The sequence below is a fragment of the Carcharodon carcharias genome, chromosome 1, assembly GCF_017639515.1.
Source record: "Carcharodon carcharias isolate sCarCar2 chromosome 1, sCarCar2.pri, whole genome shotgun sequence".
In the NCBI taxonomy this organism is placed as follows: domain Eukaryota; kingdom Metazoa; phylum Chordata; class Chondrichthyes; order Lamniformes; family Lamnidae; genus Carcharodon; species Carcharodon carcharias.
The window spans coordinates 10,558,281-10,578,975 of record NC_054467.1 but is presented as its reverse complement, the minus strand read 5'-3'; the positions used below and the strand labels follow the sequence as shown (position 1 = coordinate 10,578,975).

The window sequence follows — 20,695 nt, the reverse complement described above, 5'->3', positions numbered from 1 at the left end:
CACCTTGGTTATATGCTCCCCCCGGCCTAGTTTTTGGTGCATGCCCTAGACTCTCTAAACCATATCCCCAGCACCGTCAAGTATTCTGACCTGAAGGTGAAGGGGCCAAAGGATTGGTCAGTCCAGTTCCCAAAGAACATGGCCTTACTCTTGCCATGATTTATCTTGGCACCAGAGACTAGTTCAAACTGGTCATAAATGCTCATTGGTCTGCACACCAACAGCAGATCCAAGCAGAAGATGGTGACATTGTTCGCATACAAGGAGGCTTTGACCTCCAAGCCTCTGCTGCCACTGATTGTCACTCCTCTTCTGCTCAAATTCTTCCTGCTGGACTTGGCACAAGGTTCTGTGCAACACACGAACAGGGCAGGGGAGAGAGCGCAGTCCTGTTTGACTCCAGATTTGATCGGAACACTTTCAGATTTCCTTGTTCTTCAAAATAGTCTACCTGAGATGGCAGATGCGGCCTTGATTTAATGTCTTATTTTGACTAAGTTGGACCACAACGAAGTAAGCTGGTTAGTCCTATTTCACATGCAAAATTGATGGGGCAATAAATAGTGAGGAGGATAGCCATGGATAACAGGAGGATATGGACAGGCTGATCAGTGGCAAATGGAATTTAATCTGGATAAGTGTGAGGTGATGCACTTGGGCAAGACAAACAAGGCACGGGAATACACTGTGAATGGTAGGACTCTGGGAAGTACCGAGGATCAGAGAGATCTTGGTGTGCATGTCCACCGGTCCCTTAAGGTAGCAGGTCAGGTAGATAAGCTGGTTAAGCACGCATATAGGATACTTGCCTTTATTAACCATTGCAATGAATACAAGAGCATGGAGGTAATGCTGGAACTGTATAAAACGCTGGTTAAGCCACAACTGGAATATTGCGTGCAGTTCTGGAATCCGCATTATAGGAAGGATGTGATTGCACTAGGGAGAGTGCAGAGGAGATTTGCCAGGATGTTGCCTGGGCTGGAGAGCTTTAATTATGAGGAGAGATTGGTCAGACTAGGGTTATTTTCCCTGGAGCAGAGGAGATTGAGGGGGGACATGGTTGAGGTGTCTAAAATTGAGGGGCATATATACGGTAGACAGGAAGGAACTTTTCCCCTTGGTGGAGGGATCAATGACCGGGGCCATAGATTTAAGGTAATGGGCAGGAGGTTTAGAGGGGATGTGAGGAAGAATTTTTTCACCCAGAGAGTGGTGGGAATCTGGAACTCACTGTGTGAAAGGGTGGTATAGGCAGAAACCTTCATAACATTGAAGAAGTATTTGGACGTGCACTTGCAATGCCTTGGCATATAAGGCTATGGACCTAGTGCTGGAAAATGGCTTTAGAATAGTTGGGCACTTGTTTGACTGGTGCAGACTTGATGGGCTGAAGGGCCTTTTTCTGTGCTGTAGACCTCCATAACTCTATGACATTTACTTCAGCTGTTGCAACTGTAAGAAACTTTGCAAACATGATTTTTTAAAAATGCAATAATTTGGGGAGGGAAAGATTACATTTATTATTTGATTTGAATAAATAGTTGAAATATGTAACGTCCTGAACTGCTGAGTTGGGTGCTGTTCAAATTCAATGGACAAGGAGACAACTGTTAAGGAGATTATGCATTGTCTGCAAATGAGATTAAGCTGTGCACTGCTTATCCATGGTTTTGTTATTGCCAGACTGGACTATTCCAATGTGATCCTGGTTGTCCTATCTTCCACCCTCTGTAAACTAATTCGGACCAGGTCCCGTTTATTCAATATTCATATGTTCGCCAACTTACTTTGACTCTCGGTCCAGCAATGCCTCATTTAAAAATTCTCAGCCTTGTATTCAAATCCCTCGTGGTCTCACCCATCCTTATTGTAGTGTTCAGTTGTTCTCTGTTTGATCATGAGAGGCTGTTTACTGTTGATGTTCACTGTGCTTGTTCTGTTAAGTCTGGGTGTGGACCCAGAGGAAAGTAAACAGGCTGTAGAAAGAGCTGGATGCCAGGGTTAAAGCATGGAGTAGACATTTTAAAACACTATAAGGGAAACCTGTTGCACAGAAACTTGTGGCATCTCTGCATTGCTCTGAGATACATCAAATATACAACAAATATGTCTTTAACTTCCTTCATTCCTACAACCCTCTGAGAACTCTGTTTTCCTCCAACTCTGTTCTCTCCTGCATCCCTCATTCCCTTCACTCTACCACTAGCAGACGTACCTTCAGTTGTTTTGGCCCTAAACTCTAGAGTTCTCTCGCTGAACCTTTTTGCCTTTCTTCCTTCCGAGACACTCCTTAAAATTTACCGGCAAGCTTTTTGGTTACCTGTCCTAGTATCGCCTTATGCGCTTTGGCGCCAAATTTTATCAGATAATATCTGTGAAATGCCTTTGAATTTTTTTTAACAATTTAAAAGGCGCTATATAAATGCAATTTTCTCTTGTTGACGAGCTTCCGTTTCAAAAAGCTGTGCAGGACCATAAAATACTGTGTTTGCTCAAACAGTCACAAGAACCCAACTTAAAATTGTAATGGACTTTGTCAGTGCTGTGTGGGTGCACTGTTGGTAAAGTGATACTAGCAGGCCATTTGAAAATCTCTTGGCCCCTGTGAACTCATCTATTTGGTTTTAATTCCCCAGTATAAGCCAGGTGTAGCCCATTATGATTAATATTTAAAAATAACCCCGTGGCCTCAATTTTTTTATAGTCATCTCTAAATTTGCACTTCTAATGTAAGCAATCCCTGGACATAAATGAAGTCTGTTAAATTTGCTTTGTATCCGATTGTTTCATAAGGTGTTTTTCTTTCTTGTGAATTGCTAAAATCTTTCTACAAAGCTTCTGCACATTTTCTTTTTACAACTCTGCAATAGCTGCAGAGAAGAAAAAGGAAAAGTGATCACCAAAAGTGTTGCAAACAGGGCTCACAGGAAGTGGTACTAAAGAGTTGCAGTTTATGTTTTAGAAATCTAATGCCACGCGATCCTTGGCCAATTACAACCTGTCCCATTTGGTGAGTTCCACAGTGATAAAATTAGTATAGCAAATTGTGCTAAGTCAGTGTCTACAATGAGTGCTCTACACCCTCCAACCCCAAGAGTTTGACTGCTCTTGAATGGAGTAGAAAACCAGATAAGTGGATGTGATCTGATTTGAACCTTCAAACACATCATTCATCAAAAGTCTATTTGCACCTTTTGTGCCTTTGTGGGTTTGACTGGTGAACAGTTGTGTGTCAGGGGCGAGGAAGATCCCAAGTTTTGCTGCAGATCTGTGCTGAGTTAGTCTATCTTGTCAAGTTTGCATTGGAGCACTGCACTTCACCTCCACTGCAGTGTTTTGGTGAGTGAGGACTCCCTTGCCTAATTACTGACTCTGGCTGAAGTCTTTTTTCCAAGTGAGGAACAAGATTGGAACTGGCTGTGAAGGAGTATTTTCATTTATGTAGCACCTTTCATAACATCTTAAGACCATAAGACGTAGGAGCAGAAGTAGGCCGTTTGGCCCATCAAGTCTGCTCTGCCATCCAATGCTCCTCCATTCAAGCTCTAAGCACTTCACAGCCAATGAAATGTATTTTGAAGTGTAGTTACTTCAACGTGGAGAATTGTGGCAGCCAATTTGTAAACATCAAAATCCCACAAACTGCAGTGGCATAAATACCAAATAAATCAATTTTAAAGATGCTTCTAATTGCCTTAATGTTAACCAGCATTAGGAAATTCTGCTCAACTTTTACTAGCGGCTAAGGGGTTAAAATGTGCTTTGGGAGAGTAAAGCAACTTGTGTTTATACAGTCCCCATCTGGACCTCAAGACATCCCAAACAATTTAAAGCCAATAAAGGACTTTTAATATGTCATCACTGGCAGGAAACATGTTAGCCAATTTTCTGCACAGCAAGGTTCCACAAATAGTACTGGGATAATGACCAGATAATCTGTTTTTGAGATGTCAGTTAAGAGATAAATGTTGGTTAGGGTCCAAGCAACAGCCATGCTTGCCTTGAAATAATGCCATAGGATCTTTCACAGCCACCCGAGAGGGGAGGTGCAGGCAGTTTAATGCATCGCCTGAAAGGTGGCACCTCCAACAATGCAGGAATCTCCCTAGTACTTAAGCGTCAGCCTAGCTGAACTGCCCATGACCTGCAGTGGACCTCTGCCTGGCTAAGAGGCCAGAATTCTACAATTGAGACAGGGCTGATGCCTGATGCCTCAAGGTGACTTGAGTGAAGTCTTAGATGCTGGTCGGTGGCATTCCTTTGGTGCTGTCGATCGCAGGAAGAGAGGGAGGAAAGACTAATTTGTTTGAAAAATATTGAAGTTTAGCCAATTGCTGAGATTGCAAATATGATATTAATTTAAAAGAAAGTTAATTGAATTTCAGCGTAAGATGCAGTAGGAACTTGGGACTAAGCCTGAAGGAGTTGCAGTTTATGGAGTTGCAGTTTATGATGTTGTGCCGTTGACTGAAAAGTGAAGTGACCTTAGCAGAGGTACTGTCTCCATGTGAGTGACTTCTCTGAATCAGCTGTCCATCTCTGGTGTCTGATACAAATATATTCTCCCATTTTTATTGGTTCAGAGTTACCTTTGGATGCCGTATGATTAATTGAGGTCACTAGCTGTCAAGTGAAGGTGGAAGTAACAAAAGTTGCATGATTTTACGGCCTGAAGCAATGGAAGTTTTTTTAAAATATATTATAAATTGGTTTTCAGAGTCACAACCCCAGTTGCAGGAAAAAGTTTCCATCTGACAACTGGAATGATGCTCAGGGCTGCCAGGAGTCCAGATATTCAACCAAGGTCCGAGGGTCTCTTATCTACCGTGGTCACATCTGAGTTAATATATTCCCAGCAGATTCAATTCAAATGTGTCTTTTTAGCCACCATGCTGCCAATAAAGATAAATTGCAACGCAAGTTGGTTGCAGCATTACTGGTGAAGGGGATGGGAAGGGCTGACTGAGTATTGGAAAAAGCAATGTGCCAAATAGAATGTGGAGTTTATGCCCTCCGACCCAGTATGGTAGTGAATTTTCTTTGAAACTTTCAAATGTGTTTTCTACTGTATAGTATTTGGGTAGAAACAGACGCCTGTCTTGCTTCAAACTGTAAGAAAAAGCAAAGGTTTGCATTTATATGGCATCTTCCACAACCTCAGGATCTCTTGAAGCGCTTTCCAGACAATGATGTACTATTGAAATGTAATCACTGTTGTTAGGTAGGAAATAAGGAAGTTCCTTCGCACACAGCAAGATCCCACTAACAGCAGTGAAAACAAATGACTAGACAACCTGCCCTGGTATAGTTAGTTGAAGGATAAATGTTAGCCAGGACACTGGTTGCTATATAAGTGCAAGTTCTTTCTTTCTGACTGCCATGAGCTTGTGGGTTCCTTTACTTTTTGTTACGCAAGGGAATTAAGGAATATGGAATCAAGGCAGATGGATGGAGTTAAGATACAAGCCAGCCATGATTTAATAAATTGATGGAACAGGCTCAAGGGGTCTCACTCTGGGGATATACATTCCCCTTTTCCTGTGTACATCCCATCCTTCATCTTGGGTCTTGCCACGCCGAACCAGGTGAGCTCTGTTAGACGATCCTCTGATTATTGGTCTCCAAACATTTGTAAAAGTTCCAAGGTCAGGGAGATCGTCAGTCTTGAGATAAGTTGGGCGAAGGATTTGTATTTCTGGATCTTCAAGAATTGCCTGAGGCTGTTGTTTTACTCGAGCCACTTTCCTCTTGCTTCCATGACGAATCCGAAGAAGCTCACAGACGTAACCCCAGTCAGCACTCTTATCTCGTCCTTCAGATGTTGATATTTCCGTTCTTTCTCTGCCCAAGCTTTCTCCAATGATTTATTGTTGACTTCAAAATGCATGGTGACATCGACAACCGCTACTACTCCGTCCTTGACGAGTACCAAGTCTGGCTTCCATAGTATCCCATCCTTTCCAATAAGTCTCGGTTCCAAGAGGGATGCCCAGCCGTACTAAAGGATAAACTGTTGCAGGTAGTCCAGGATTTATTATGTCTTTTGATTCGGGTGATCTTGATGAACGGACAGTTACCAGAGACGTGAGCCAATGATTCGCAAAGGGCCTCACATCGCTCAAGGGCTGAATATTTTTCCACTGTTCTTATGTTCCTTCTTTAAACAAACGTTTTGCCTTCTAAAAATCAAAGTATTGTGAACATTTCTTGAGGAAACACCATTGACCTGTGTGATTTTGTACTGATAGTCACATATGACCACAAGGTGATTAAGGAAAAAAAAACTCTTTTCAGTTCTTGCTGGCATTGTGGAAAGGAGCCCAATGCAATATGGGTCCAGGCAATTCTGAGCAAGCCAGCAATTCTGCAGAATTAAGTTGTTCTGTTCTGATGCTGATGTTACATCTTGGAGCAGCAAGTGCTGTGGACGTCTGGCAGGCTGGGGGGGTGTCTATTTGCAATGCTGTCTTTGTGTTCAATGTTGTCTGCTGTCTTTGTGTGTCATATGACACTGCTGTGTAGCTGTTTCCTGTGAAATCTGTGTCTCTGGAGCTTGGTGATGCTCCTCACTCACTACCAGGTGCAGTAGTTGGACGTGGACCTTTAGATGTGATGGACGATTTAGCAGCAGATTCGGACAGTACATCCCTTGTGCCATCTGATGTCTTTAGCAGTGCATCACTGCTCTTGCTTGTCGTGCTCCACTCAATCAAATGACAGGAGCACTGAAAGCAATTCCATTGCTGTGGACTTTCTAGTTGTTAAAACTAATTGAGATAGTTGCGTTTGACTTCTAATTCCTCACACACGACAACCTAACGTCCATGTTACACGGGCAAGGTTAGTGCATTGCATGAACACATCAACATTTCAGGCTTCCTCCTAATAAGTTTGGAGACCAAGCAAATGCAGAGTCTCACAGCACAGCAACGTCTCAAAAGCGCAATAATTTAAGAGAAGTGAGTGTTGTGTCTACTTCCAAACCATGACATTGTTGGGCACCATCGTACAATTGACACATCAGGCTTTATGTCAACAGTAATTACTTAGCTCTTATTTGTGTTTAGTTAGTTTGAAGCAATCATTTGTCTGTGAGGAAAATCAATTACTTCTCCCTATTTGTTCAGGCGTTTTGGTTTAGTAGGTCTGGTACTCCATAATTAAATAACATATCAAAAAATCCCAGCCACTCCTTGGCTGCATTCATGAATTACTAATCTGTCCCCTCAAGCTGCAACTGTGGTTCTCTTTGGTGTCCTGGCAAATATTTATCCCTCAGTAATTATTACTGAATAAGGTTATTTATCTCATGGCTGTTTGTGGAACCTTGTGTGCAAATTGCCTGCCACATTTCAAACATTACAACAGGTCAGAACTTATTCCATTGGCCAAAAAGAAAATTGGGATGGCATGAAAGGTGCTATATAAATGCAAATCTTTCTTTTTCCCCATTGTTTCTTTCTTTTTTCTTTTTCTCTCCTCTTTCTTTCTCCTTGCTCTCTTCTCTCCCTCCAGCTTTCCTCTCCCCCATTCTCTTTCTCTCTCTCTTTTCTGTCTCAGGGTTGGCCTTTGGTTAATTAAAGTCATGTGGAAAGAACCCAGGACGATTCAATAACCTGCATCACGTCAATTAATGCAGGTAAATACATTTTGCTGTTGGAGTGGAGCCTTCCCAGTAATTTATTTATGCAAATTGAAAGCAGGGGCTCAATTACTCAGGCTGGTAGAACAGGAGATGTAGCATTGACACCCGCAGTGGCCTCCAAACAAGGAACAACTGTCTTAGTGACTTTCCGGAATATAATTGATGAGAAACTGCTCAAGGAGGAAGCAGAAGTTCTACAGACATTTGATGTCATTAAGACCAAATTTAAAAAACCCCACATGTACAGATATTACAAAGATGCAGGGACTCAGTTACATGAGGCAGACAGGTTGATGGTTCGATGTGGACACTTATTTTTACAGAGCTAGTGTAGTATTGACTAGAATCCAATGATGTATTAAGACATAAGCTATTGTAATGGGGCATTGCTAAGATGTTTTACCAGCCCATAAGATATAATCACATTGGTCTCATACCATTGCACAAAGAACGAGTTCCACTAGGAACAAGTTTGATTCATGAATCATTAACTTTCTGTTTATTTGTGTAGTTTTTAGTTTAGTTATATGTATTGACTGTGGAACCACAATGGTCGAATGCTCAGCATCTTTATCTGAAATGCCCCTCTCATCTATTTTAGTGGACGTATTAACTTGTTTAGAATAAACATTATGCCGTATAATTCCTGGACCGCTTAGTGTACTGTGATGAGTTTAAAGGAAGCTTGAAGCCTTTGGGCAGCACCTTCAGCAAATAACGATGTGAATCTAGCAGTCGAGTTTCAAAGGCTTCTATTTATACTGAAAGGTTGCATTTCCCATATACTTCAGGATCAAATTTGCATCAGTTAAAGAAACTGTTCAACTGTTGTTCAAATTCAGCTGGACATGCACATGTGCAGACACTTGTGCTTGCATACATAGTTTTAAAGATCTGTATTTATAATTAAAATTGCACACACATATATGTGCATAAGATATTAAGCAGGAGTAGGCCTTACGGCCCCTCGAGCCTGCTCCACTGTTCAGTAAGATCTTGACTGCTCCTTGACCTCAATTCCACTTTCCCAGCCCATCCACATTTCCCTTGATTCCCCTAGAGTCCAGAAATCTATTTATCTCAGCCTTGAAAACACTCAACAATTGAACGTCCACAGCAGAGAATTCCAAAGATTCACAATGATCTGTGTGAAGAAATCTCTCCTCATCTAAGTCTTAAATGACCAACCTGTTATCTGCTGTGGCCCCTCAAAGACTCAAAGCAACCGAAACAATCTCCCAGCACCCACCCTGTTCCATCAGAGGCCCCTTGGAATAAGCGTCAATGAAATCAGCTGAAGTTTTTTCTAAACTCTAGCAAATAGAGCTCCAGAGTACTCAACCTCACATCATAGGACAATCCCCTCATTCCAAATGGTTGCAAACACAGTCACAAGGATCTATCCCCCTCACATGGGCTCCATTCAAGGTCGCAGCCCTGATCCAAAATGCCACCCATAGGTTTAACCTATGCATTTGTTTACTGAAATAATGTGCACATTCGAAGTCATCATAGCTGTAAGGTTTATGATTTTCTTTGAATTAAAAGCATGCGGAGTTAGGAACAATCACTCCAGTGTGATAAAAGATTGAGAAACAGTTACAGGAAGTCCTATCATCCGGATGTTTTAAAATGTATGGCAGCCCAAATGAAACACACTTCCTGGGAATGCACTTGTGGATAGGTTGACTGAGAGCCGCAATTAAAGAATCAAGTGAGGCAGATTGGGACTATGAGGTCTAATGCTGGGCAGTAGTGCAGAAGACTATGAAGACTCGTTTCCTTCATGGTTGTATACCAGACATCTATTCTTGGTTTATAGGGGAAAGTCAGTGAGGGGCATGCTTTCGGAACAAAGCCTTGCTAGACTGGAGCAAGGCTCTAAGGTCCCAGCACTGCTTCTCCAGCTCTCACTCCCAGTGAGACTCCAGTCTGGGAATGCAACTGCATTGAAAGAAGTTCAGTCCATTGCTAAGATTCAAGAAATTGACCTGCTGAAGTCCCCACCCAGATCCTTCTTAAAACCAGCCATTTTTATGGTTCCACTGGGGCTTCTGCCATAACGGGGGAGATGGTGGCGTAGTAGTAATGTTGCTGGACTAGTAATCCAAAGGCCCAGGCTAATATTCTAGGGACATGGGTTCAAGTCCCACCATGGCAGCTGAAATTTTGTGTGTGGTTATCCACCTGCAGCCAGAGGCTCCTCATCAGAGTATAATATGTCTGCATTTGGAAACCTGCAAAGCTGAGACAAGAAGAATTGATCCAACTCTATATTCTCCTCCATACCGAAGCTCCTTTGGTGAGAACCTGCAGACATCTACTGGGCCTATCTTCACATGAGGGAGCTCCAGATTGAAAATGTCGAAACGCTGAGAAATGTATCCTTTATTTTATAAAGCCTATCTTCCAAAGCCCATCTCTGCAGAGACATATATATTTGTCCCTTGTTTGTTCATGTGTCTGTGCTGGGGTATTTTTAAAAGGGATAGATATTTATATTTCCAAAGTACAAAAGTGTATTGACCAGTTCTGGAAACTGGTTTAATGAAAATTAAGTTTTATTTTATAATAAACCAATCGTTTATTTAAAGAAGCTTGGTTAAAGTCTCTTTTATTCTGTATTACACTAGCAAAGGTAAACAATTGGCCATTTTGGTGAGTAAATTGAACATTTAAACTAATGTAGTGACTTGTGGAGCATGATCAACTATGCACTCCTCCCATCCTGGTCCTGACATGATTGTAACACTATGCTTTTGCACTGCATTGTTAAGGCATCCTTAACAATTGATTCCAGTATTTTCCCAACAACTGATGTCATGCTAACTGGCCTGTAGTTCTCTGTTTCTTCTCTCTCTCCTTTTTTTGAATAGCAGTGTTACATTTGCTAACTTAAAATCCACTGGGACTATTTTAGGATCTTTGGAAGTTTGGAAAATCATAACCAGCGCATCCACTATCTCTGCATCTATCCTTTTTTGAAGCTGAGATATAGACCATCAGGTCCTGGCGGTGTGTCAGGTTTTTGTGCCTTAAGCTTCTCCAGTAATTTTCACTGCTGATATGAATTACCTTAATCACCTGCCCCTACCTCTAAGGAGGTAATATTTATTTTAACTACTCTCTTCCTTTCTATATACTTGGAAAAGTTCTTCCAATCTGTTTTTATATTACTAGTTCCTTTACTCACATATTTCATGTTTCCCTTTTTATCAAATTTTTGGTGGTCGAATCCTCAGTTACCACTATTCTTTGTAAAATTATGAAGCGTCTTCTTTTCATCTAATGTATCATTAATGTCAGTAAGCCACGGATGGATCTTTCTTCTTGATAGGATGTTGACTTTTCTTTTATGAATCAGTGTATTAATTCTGGAGAATCAGCCACTGCAGAAATACCAGGATTTTGTAGCTGGATGATAGTGGGTTTTCTCCTGGAAGTGGGAAGTTTGCTGGATGGATTTCATGTATAGATGTTTAACTTGACCCTGAGGTCCTGTCCTGTTAGGACAGTATTACTGGGAGACAATCCTGATTAATGTGTGAGTAAGTCAACACATATATAGGAAAAAGAATCAGGCATCCTACAACAGCTCGACAGAAATCTGGCGATCTAATTGATGTGTTCAAGATAATTAAAAATATTGATTGGATAGATAGGGAAAACCTGTTTTCTCTGGTGGGGGAGAGTCCAGAACAAAGAAACATGGAGCTAGTCAGTTCAAGGTGATATCAGAACCTGGTTCTTTACATAACAGTAATGGAAATCTGGGAACTCTCTCCCAATTAGTAGTTGAGACTAGACCAATTGAGCATTTCAAACCTTGAGATTGATAGACTTTTGTTAGATAAGGATATTAAGGGTTACAGAGCCAAGGTGGGTAGACAGAATTAAAATGCAGATCATCCGTAGTCTAACTGCATGTTGCAACAGATCTGAGAGGCTGAATTGCCTACTCCTGGTGCTATGATTCCAGGACCTTTAAGATTCAGTCCATCTTAAAAGCTGTGGTTAATAGGAATGGGAACTGGATCTGTGAGGTGGTGGCAGGAGGTGGACCTAGAATGAAAGAAGAACATGATTCTGGTACCTCTAGAGGCTAGGACTGTGGATTTGGACCACTTTCATCACTATATCTAAGCAAATGTTTATTTTTGGAGTGGAGCATTGAGATGTTGTTAAACTGGTGAGCAGTCTCATTTACATAGCAACTTCCAGAATCTCAGCTTGGCCCAATGTGATTTACAGTGACTCAGTAATCTTGAATTGTAGTGACTGTTTTAGTGTATGGAAACACTGCTTCCAATTTGTGCATACCAAGATCCCACAAGCAGCGGCAGGATAATGACTAGATAAGTTGTTTTAGTCGTGTTGATTGATGAGCAATATTGGCCAGGACAACTCCATCTCTTTCTCTTCTGATAGGGCCATGGGCTCTTTTACATCTAGCTGAGAGGACAGACTCATTAAAAAATATATAGGCAGCATCTCTGAGAGTGCAGCACATCCTCAGTGTTTCCTGAAGTGTTGCTGTAAATTATGTGCACCAGCTCCTGGACTGGGGCTTGAACCCATGACCTCCTGACTCAGGTGAGATTGCAACCAATAAACCAAGGCTGACACCTCGTTAGAGCTCCACTTAGAATCTTAAAGTGCCTGAAGAATCTATTACTTCACTATGTATTGTTTCCATTATTAAAGCGCAGAAAACCAATTTGAGCGAAAAAGGGAATTAACAAGAAGGGTTTGAAATGCCTGAAATGAGCTTATAAAGTCAAATAAAGCAAAACCCAGGCAAATTCCATCTGCTGCAATATAAATCCAAATAAAGTTCTGAACTTGCACTAGCTTTGGCTTGCAAAAAGGCAAATTAAGAATTGCAAAAAGCAGTAGAAAGCTGTACGAAAGAATGCAATGACTAAACAATTAGAGGCCACAGTTTCTGGGTGTGCATCTATAATACGAGACGAGATTGATTGCTACAGATCATGTGTCTGCATCTTAATTGATTTCCCAATGTACCTTATGGAAATGGTAAGATGACAATATTAGCCTGACCAGCATGCATGCTTAATGCAACCGTTTAAATTATATGTTGAGAGTGGACATTTGACTTTGTGATTACTTGATAGCTTGTGTGATTACTGATCAATGTACTTAAGATTCACTGGGTTTCGGACCTGGCAGAAGAGATCAGATCAGGAATGTATCAAATTCCAACCAGCTACTTAGCAATCCTTGTATTCTCCACACCCAAGTTTATGATATTTACTAGATTGCCTGTTGTGTTTCCTCCAATAATTGTACTTTAAAAAAGCACTTAATTGTGGTTAGGTTGTGTAAAAGAGTATATCAGTGCACATCTCTCTTACTCATTAACCATCTTCTTAACTATTTGGGATGTGTTAAAAGGTTATGTGAAGTTTCTTTTTAAATGGCTCGTTTCTCACACTCAGCATCAATTAATATGTGAGATATGAATTCACTGACAGGAATTCCTGCAGCAGTTATTATCTTAACCACTGATCGTTGTGACTTTCTAAAAGGTCCTAGGGCTCTATTCAAAGAAGAAGAAGGGAGCTCTCCCAGGTCCTGGCCAACATCTGTCTCTCAACCAACATCACTAAAGCCAATGATCTCGTCGGTAACACACTACTGTTTGTGGTAGCTTGCTGTGTTCAAATTGCTTGCCGTGTATCCTACATTACTGCAATGCGTGCACTTTGAAAGTACTTCATGGGCTGTAAAGTGCTTTGGGGACAGCTTGAGGTTTTGAAAGGCATTTTGTTAAAAGAGCACAATATAATTCTTGTCATGTATCGTTCTGCCTGTATGCAGGTCATCCTGCTACTAGAGGTGCTCAGCCTCCTGCCGCGGTCTGAAAGCATAATCTGTTTTAATCCTGCGGAAAGTGGTTGGTATCTTCATCAGCAATGTGAGGCTTGGCGGCACTGGAGGAAATGGGAACACTTAGCCACTTTTGTCACCAGCCATCAGCATCAAGTGCATTCTGGGACAGGTTGTACACACTCGAAACAATTTGCTCCAATGATTTGCCTTAACCCCAACCTCAGGGGAGAATCCTGTGCTACATCAGTCTCAGGCTTTTCTATCTCTCATAGCAACTGAGTGTGGCATCTCTTTGAGATTGTAAATTTAGTGCCAATTTGTACCCTATTGTGGACAGTTTTTTTTTGTCCTGTAGAAGCTGGTTTGCAACTGTTCAGATATATTTAGTTTGACACCTTATGGAAGGCAGGAAAAAGAGATTTTCACCCCTTCGATCCAAGCTACGTCAAATGGAGATAAAAAAAATGTGTGCTAAGCAAATGTGACATGCAGTCCCCCTGAGTTTCCATAGTTTTGAATGGTACACTGTGGATGATGGTGCTTAAAAGATTTAATTCTCTTCTAGTTTTTAATCCCAGGTACTTACCTCAGCTCCTGATTGCTCTCTGTCTGGAGGTTGAATGCTGATTTGTCTCTTCAGTGTTGTTTGTGAAGACGTGTACTGCATTTCTGTGGTGAGGATAGGGCTTGCAGCTTTTGATGTGACATTTCAATTGATGTTCTCTGACAGTGACGCTGAGAGAGATTTCTAACTTCTGGGAACTTTTAGCCGCCCGTCATCCGGTCCTCTTCACATTTACAGTACAAATGATTCAGAATAGTCCCATCTCAACTTGATTTCAAATCATTATTTATGGAATCAAACAGCAGTGAATGAGGCCAATCAGCCCATCCTGCCTCTGCAGGGTCTTGGAAAGAGCTATCCAAATAGTCCCGCTCTCCTGCTCTTTCTTCTTGGCCTTGCAAATTTTTCCTTTCTCGTGTGTGTGTGTGTGTGTGTGTGTGTGTGTGTGTGTGTGTGTGTGTGTGTGTGTGTGTGTGTGTGTGTGTGTGTGTGTGTGTGTACACCTTTGCCTAACAAAAATCTATCACTTTAAGATTTGAAATGAACAATAGATAAGGCACCAATTTGTCATTTGTAGATCAAAGTCCCAAACTTCTACCACACATTGCATGAAGAAGTATTTCCTCATTTCACTCCTGGAAGGTCTGGATCTTAATTTTTGACTATGCCTCCCAGCCTCAGATTCCCCAATCAGTGGAACCGTTTTTCCAAATCTCCCCTCTCTGATCCATTTAATATTTTCATGTCTCTATTTTCTGTAATTCATAATTAGCTTCTATAGCCACGGTAAAGCCTGATATTGGTGGACAATCAGTTAATTATGGTCTCTGGGTGTGTCATCTATCTTTTTCAGTCTGCATTCCATGTGGGCAACAATAAACCATATCCTCCACAGTGTGTGATTTAAGATTTTCTTGAAATAAAGCTGAAAATGCTGGAGACTCAGCAGGTTAAGCAGCAATTTTGGGGAGAGAAACAGAGCTAATTGGCTGGATTTTACTCTGGGGGCAGCAAAGGTGGCCTCTGTTTGGTCAGCTACCCGCAGTCACTTTATGGCCTCTGGGTCACTCATTAGCTCGAGGCAAGCCTTCTGCCCTCATCGGAGAGAGAGTCTTGCCTTCAAGAGCTATTGCCTAATCTGAGGGCTGGCAGCTGTTCTGTCCCAACAACACCATCAGGAATGGTGGCCACTGTTGGGACTGCAGCCAGTCCTGAAGAGGAGATGCCAGTGGAGCCTGGTTTGTCTGGGATTTCAGCAGGGCCAGGCTGGCAGGGCCCAGCAAGGGGGTATTGTCAGGGTTGGGCTGAGGGGAAACCATAGTTACCTTGGGGAAATGGGGGGTGGTGGGAAAACCTCTCTTTTTGCGCTCCACCTTGCCTGGCCACCAGTCCGCCAGGTTTCACTTGCAGCCTAGACACTTGGCCCGGCCTCCCTAACCACGGGTAAGATCCTGGAGGTGGCGGGAGGAGGCCCTTATGTGGCCATTAAGGGCCTCAATTGGTCCACGGGCAGCAGGCTGTCCAATGCTTCCCCCACCTTTGGTAAAATTATAGCAGGGGTGGCTGGAGACAGCTAGTCAGTGGGCATGGCACCACTGTCATGCCACCCAATGTTAAAACCCCAAACCCCTCCCCAATTGGCCTGCTGCCTCACCCTGGGAGGTGGAGGAGGAGGGGGAGGGGGGTGAGGGTGCATAGAATTCCGGCCAACATTTCAGGTTGATGACCTTTCATCAGAAAACGCAAAGTTTTCTCGTGTTGGGTTGCACCAAAATCTTTTCCCAGTCTTCATTGGTTTATTTTGCAAGAGAGTAAAAGGGTTTGAAGGGAGTATTGACATTAAGCAACATATGGAATGTTATGATCCCAGGTGAGATTACCCTTGGACAGGCCTGATCCCATGGTGGATAGATCCAGCTTGATACATCCTAACTTTTATTTTGTTTGGTTTAGATATATGGAAAGCAGCTACTGAATAGAATCACAGGAATCAGCTGATGAACTTTTAATAAAAGAATTAAACATTTATTCAAAAAGAAAAGGTTAACTATATTACAATACTCCTTCACCCACAACTGTACCTTTATGGCTTTATACAGATTTGTAAGGATAACACAAGTTACACAAGCTATCTTATACTTTAATGTTCACAGTAAATACACAGTCCGTGTAAATCTATGACACCCTGTGGTCAGACACACCACACTCTGAAATCAAGTGACAGATGTCACCTCAGCCAGATGCTATGGATCTCTCCTCAACTCCCCCCAGATGCTTGTCACACTGTGAGCCAACTGGTCTCACTGCATTCCATCTTTCACATGAGGGTTTCCAATCTCCACTCTCCAAGACCTCGCCTTGGAATCTTCTCCCAAATCAACACTTTCTCTTAGACACCTTCTGCAGAGGGTTCACCTCATTGGTTTCGAACTCTTCTGATGTTCCACTTCCCTGGGTCACCACATGTATTCAAGCTGTCTTCCACGCTCTCTCTCTCACTGACTGAGCCACCAACAGTACCACTGCTTCACATGTCCATAGCAAAGAATTACAGGCCTTCAGCTGTCTCTTTAGATCTTCTTGTCTCTTGCAGGCGGTCCCTGTTTTAAATCTGTTTTCTGCCACATTTGTCTCTTTAAATCTGAAGCTTTTCTCCCTGCCCCTCACTCTTAACTTCATTAACAGGACCTTTCCCAGGTACTTCCTTTGACCAGAAAGTCTGCTTGGGACTTGCCCATGTTCCTGTCTCACTCCTTTGGCCTTGGGATTTTTTGGCCCCCCTCTCCCAGTGTTCAGTCTCTCTGGAGTCCTGGCTTCAAACTGCTTAAAACTGCTGTTTCTTTAGTTTTTGTGTGTGTGTCTGTCTGTGGGAGGTACCTGCCTACCTGGACCCCTGTTGTTAGGCAACAGCCCAATACTTCTACCCTTGTCTGTTTAGCCCAGCTGCAACAGCATAAGAACCTCATTAGAAATGCAGGCACCTTTTTAAAGTGAAACTAAAACTCCATTTAACACACAGATACAGAAATATAAATCAAACTTGAACTTTAAAGCTAGAACTCATTCCTAACACCCACAAATACCAATACAACTTAAGTAAACTCTTTATATTTCCTAACAGGAAGAAACATAGGGACAAGAGTAAGTCAATTAGCCCCTTTACCCTGTTCTGCCAACCTCCTTAGATCATGGTTGATCTATATCTTAACTACCACTACCTGACTTGGTTCCATAGTCCTTGCCAAGCAAAAATCTGTCAAATTTTGTTTTGAAATTTTTAAATTGACCTGGTCTCAACAGCTTTTTTGGAGAGAGAGTTCCAGATTTCCACCACCCTTTGTGTGAAGAAATGTTTCTTGGCATCACCCCTGAATGTCACAGCTCTAATTTTAAGGTTGTGCACCTTTTTTCTTTACCACCTCATATCCCTTACTGTTCTATACACAAGGGAACACAAGCCTGATCTATGCAAGCTGCCCTCATAAGTTAGGTTCATCTATTACATGACAGCTGATTATTTGTTTGACTTTAAATAGATTACGTTTCCCAAAAAGGCAATAAAATGCAAATATCCCTCATAAAAATAATTGAACCCAGCTTTTGAGGTTACCCACATGAGAGTCGTGACCCTCCATTATTATCAAGAATTGCCTTTAGGGCAAGTTTAGCAGGTGAACCAATTGAATGTGAGAGAATTGATCTTGCAATTGGAGCTGTCAGTCCTCTGGTTGGTATCTTGTTGTGGTATGAATGTATTTATTGGACAGTGTTTTGAGCAGGTGGGAACTACATTACCACACAGGCTGCATTCGTGCTCTAAAGAAATTCTATTATGTACTTTCTACATAATTATTTTAAAAATTACAACTGCTAAAAATTGATATCAAACTGATTACACATAATCAGAAAAAATGCATTGTGCTTGCACGAAAAGAGAAACTTAATAACATTTCCCCTCATGCTCTAATCACAGTAATCCGAGAGAGTTTACATTCAAAATATGGTCACTATCTCTTCTATCAAGATGACTGTAGCGAAGAATTCAAATGTAAATCTACCACTTAAGCAGGAGGATTTGATTGCGCTTTTCAACAAGTGCATATATTTAGTTCAAACAGATATTAAAGGGCTGTTTTCTTTATCAAAATGTACTCATCAAACTATTACCACTTTAAGTTGCAAATCCTGTGGGTAGTGCATCCAACTGGTAACATAAAAGAGCCCTATCTGTGTAAACTGTTAAACTTCAAAATTCAAACCTCATACATAATCATAAAACCTTTCATAATAATGACTAAAATCAGTACAAAACACCAGATCAAAAGAACTTAAGAATTAAAATTAGTTATTTGTGGGTGAATAGGGCTTAAGCATACGCCTTACTAAAATAAATATTGGGTCCTACTTTGAGTGAACAGCTCCTTGCGCAGAAGATGCCTTTTGTCAATGAAGAATAGAATGTTGCAGCTGAGAAAGCCTCTCCTCAGTGTTTGCTCAGAGTGGTGAGAATGTGGAATGCACTACCTGGAGTAGTTGAGGCGAATAATATAGATGCACTCAGTGGGAAGCTGGATAAGCACATGGGGAAGAAGGGAAAAGAAGGAGATAAGGTAAGGCGGGAGGAATCTGATGTGGACAATCAACACCGGCATAGACCTTCTGGACCGAATGGCCCTGTTTAGTGTTGTCACTTAGTATCTTACATTTCTGAAGACTTAGAGTTTGAATAACCTTTTCTTTCCTGTGTCCCTTTATTTGGCTCCTCTTTTTGATTTTTAAAAAAATCGTGACTGCTGAAACTGAATTGACGGAAATGGCTGGGAAGAGCATCCTAAGGCCTGATGGCATGAGGGAGGGGGATTAGCATCAGTAAACACAGTCATTAGCGAAGCTTGTTGCCTGAGAGGAATTGTTAAACCTTGCATTGCAAGGTAGCTGGATCTATCAATGCAGTGATTTACAGAAGTGAAGAGGAGTTACTAAGCCCGAATACAAGAGCACTAAATTAACTTCAGTGAAATACCACAATTAATTTAGTCTCATCATTTTAATAATATGTTTGATTTCACAATTTTTTGATGATGGTTTCAGCTTCCCAAATGACTTAATCAGTGTCAAGCTACTGGAAATTTGTTTTTAAAAAGTCAGCTGGGAGTAAAGTAAAACTTTTTATTTATTTATTTGCTCATGGGATGTGGGCGTTGCTGGAAAGGCCAGCATATGTTGCCCATCCCTATTTATCCTTGAACTGAATGTCTTGCTTGGCCATTTCAGAGGGGCAGTTAAGAGTCAACCACATTGCTGTAGGTCTGGAGTCAGTGGGCCAGACTATAGGTAAGGATGGCAGATTTCCTTCCCTAAAGGACATTAAACAGATGGGTATTTACAACAGCTGATAGTTTCATGGTCACTACTGAGACTAGCTATCAATTCCAGATTTATTAATTGAATTGAAATCCCACCAGCTGCTGTGGTGGGATTTGAACCCACGTCCCCAGATCATTAGACTGAGCCTCTGGATTACTAGTCCAGTGACTTCACTGCCATCGACCCTCCTACTAGAGTGTATATTTTGCAAATACTTGCTTTTGTATGGAGTCTTGCCCACTATAGTCACATAGTAGTGTATAGCGCCACCCCCCCCACCCCCTCCCCTGTTACCACCTGAGGCCTCTCTGACCTCCCAATTCTGACCTTTTGTGTGCTCCCAGTTTTCATTGCTCCATACTGACAGCCATGCCTTCCGCTGCTTAGGCCCTAAACTGTCAAATTCTCTTCCTAAACCTGTTTCCACCTTTCTACCTCTCTCTGCTCCGTAAAACTTACCTCTGTGAACAAGCTTTTGATCACCTGGTCTAATTTCTCCTCGCATGGATCAAGTTTAAATTCTGTTTGATTACACTCCAACGAAGCATTGTGGAACATTTTATGATCTTAAAGGTGTTATAAAAAATTCACGTTATTGTTATTGCCTATCAACAGGAAATGCACTACACCCTTTATCCTCACCATTTCATTCATCACTAATTGATTTTCCATCCGTCAAAAAGTCCACTCTTTAAAATAATAATTTTAGATCCACATTAACAATTTGTGCAAAGGGTTTTTCGCGCATTGGTGCACACTAATCCTCAATATGGATGCCCCCCCTCCCATGATGTGCAATGTCTTCACAGAAAAGGAAGAACGATCTCAACAAAAAAAGAGATAACATAACATTCATTTTACTAGACAGAAAACTCTGGACTGCAAGGGGGGTGTGGTTGATGTTTCTGTTGGATTCCGATTGGGAAATGTTGTGTGGCTGGACTTTGCATTTACCCTAAAAAGGTGAAATTAGTAAAAGTCTTTATAGTGCCTCAATGCTTTTTTTTAAAAAGATGACTGAGGATGGTGTTTCCTCTTTAAGATCAATCCTGTTGGACAAAGTTCCATTGAAGATCAACACCACAGTCCAAAACCCAACAGTAAAGCATTGAGTGCATTCATATTAAACAAAAACATCTACTCGCATATACAATGCCTTTTGCCAAAGGAAACATCCAAATGTGCCTTATAGAGGGGGTGGTAGAAAAGTAAAATAATTAATTGGATAAGAGACTGGATTTATTGTACTCATTTTATATAGT

The 20,695-nt window shown here is 41.6% G+C and overlaps 1 protein-coding gene across 1 annotated transcript in view; it reads left to right on the top strand.

The window, feature by feature from the left end:
- grid2 (glutamate receptor, ionotropic, delta 2) overlaps window positions 1-20,695 on the top strand; it is a 995,712-nt gene that overhangs the window by 19,031 nt on the left and 955,986 nt on the right. The window lies entirely within an intron of this gene.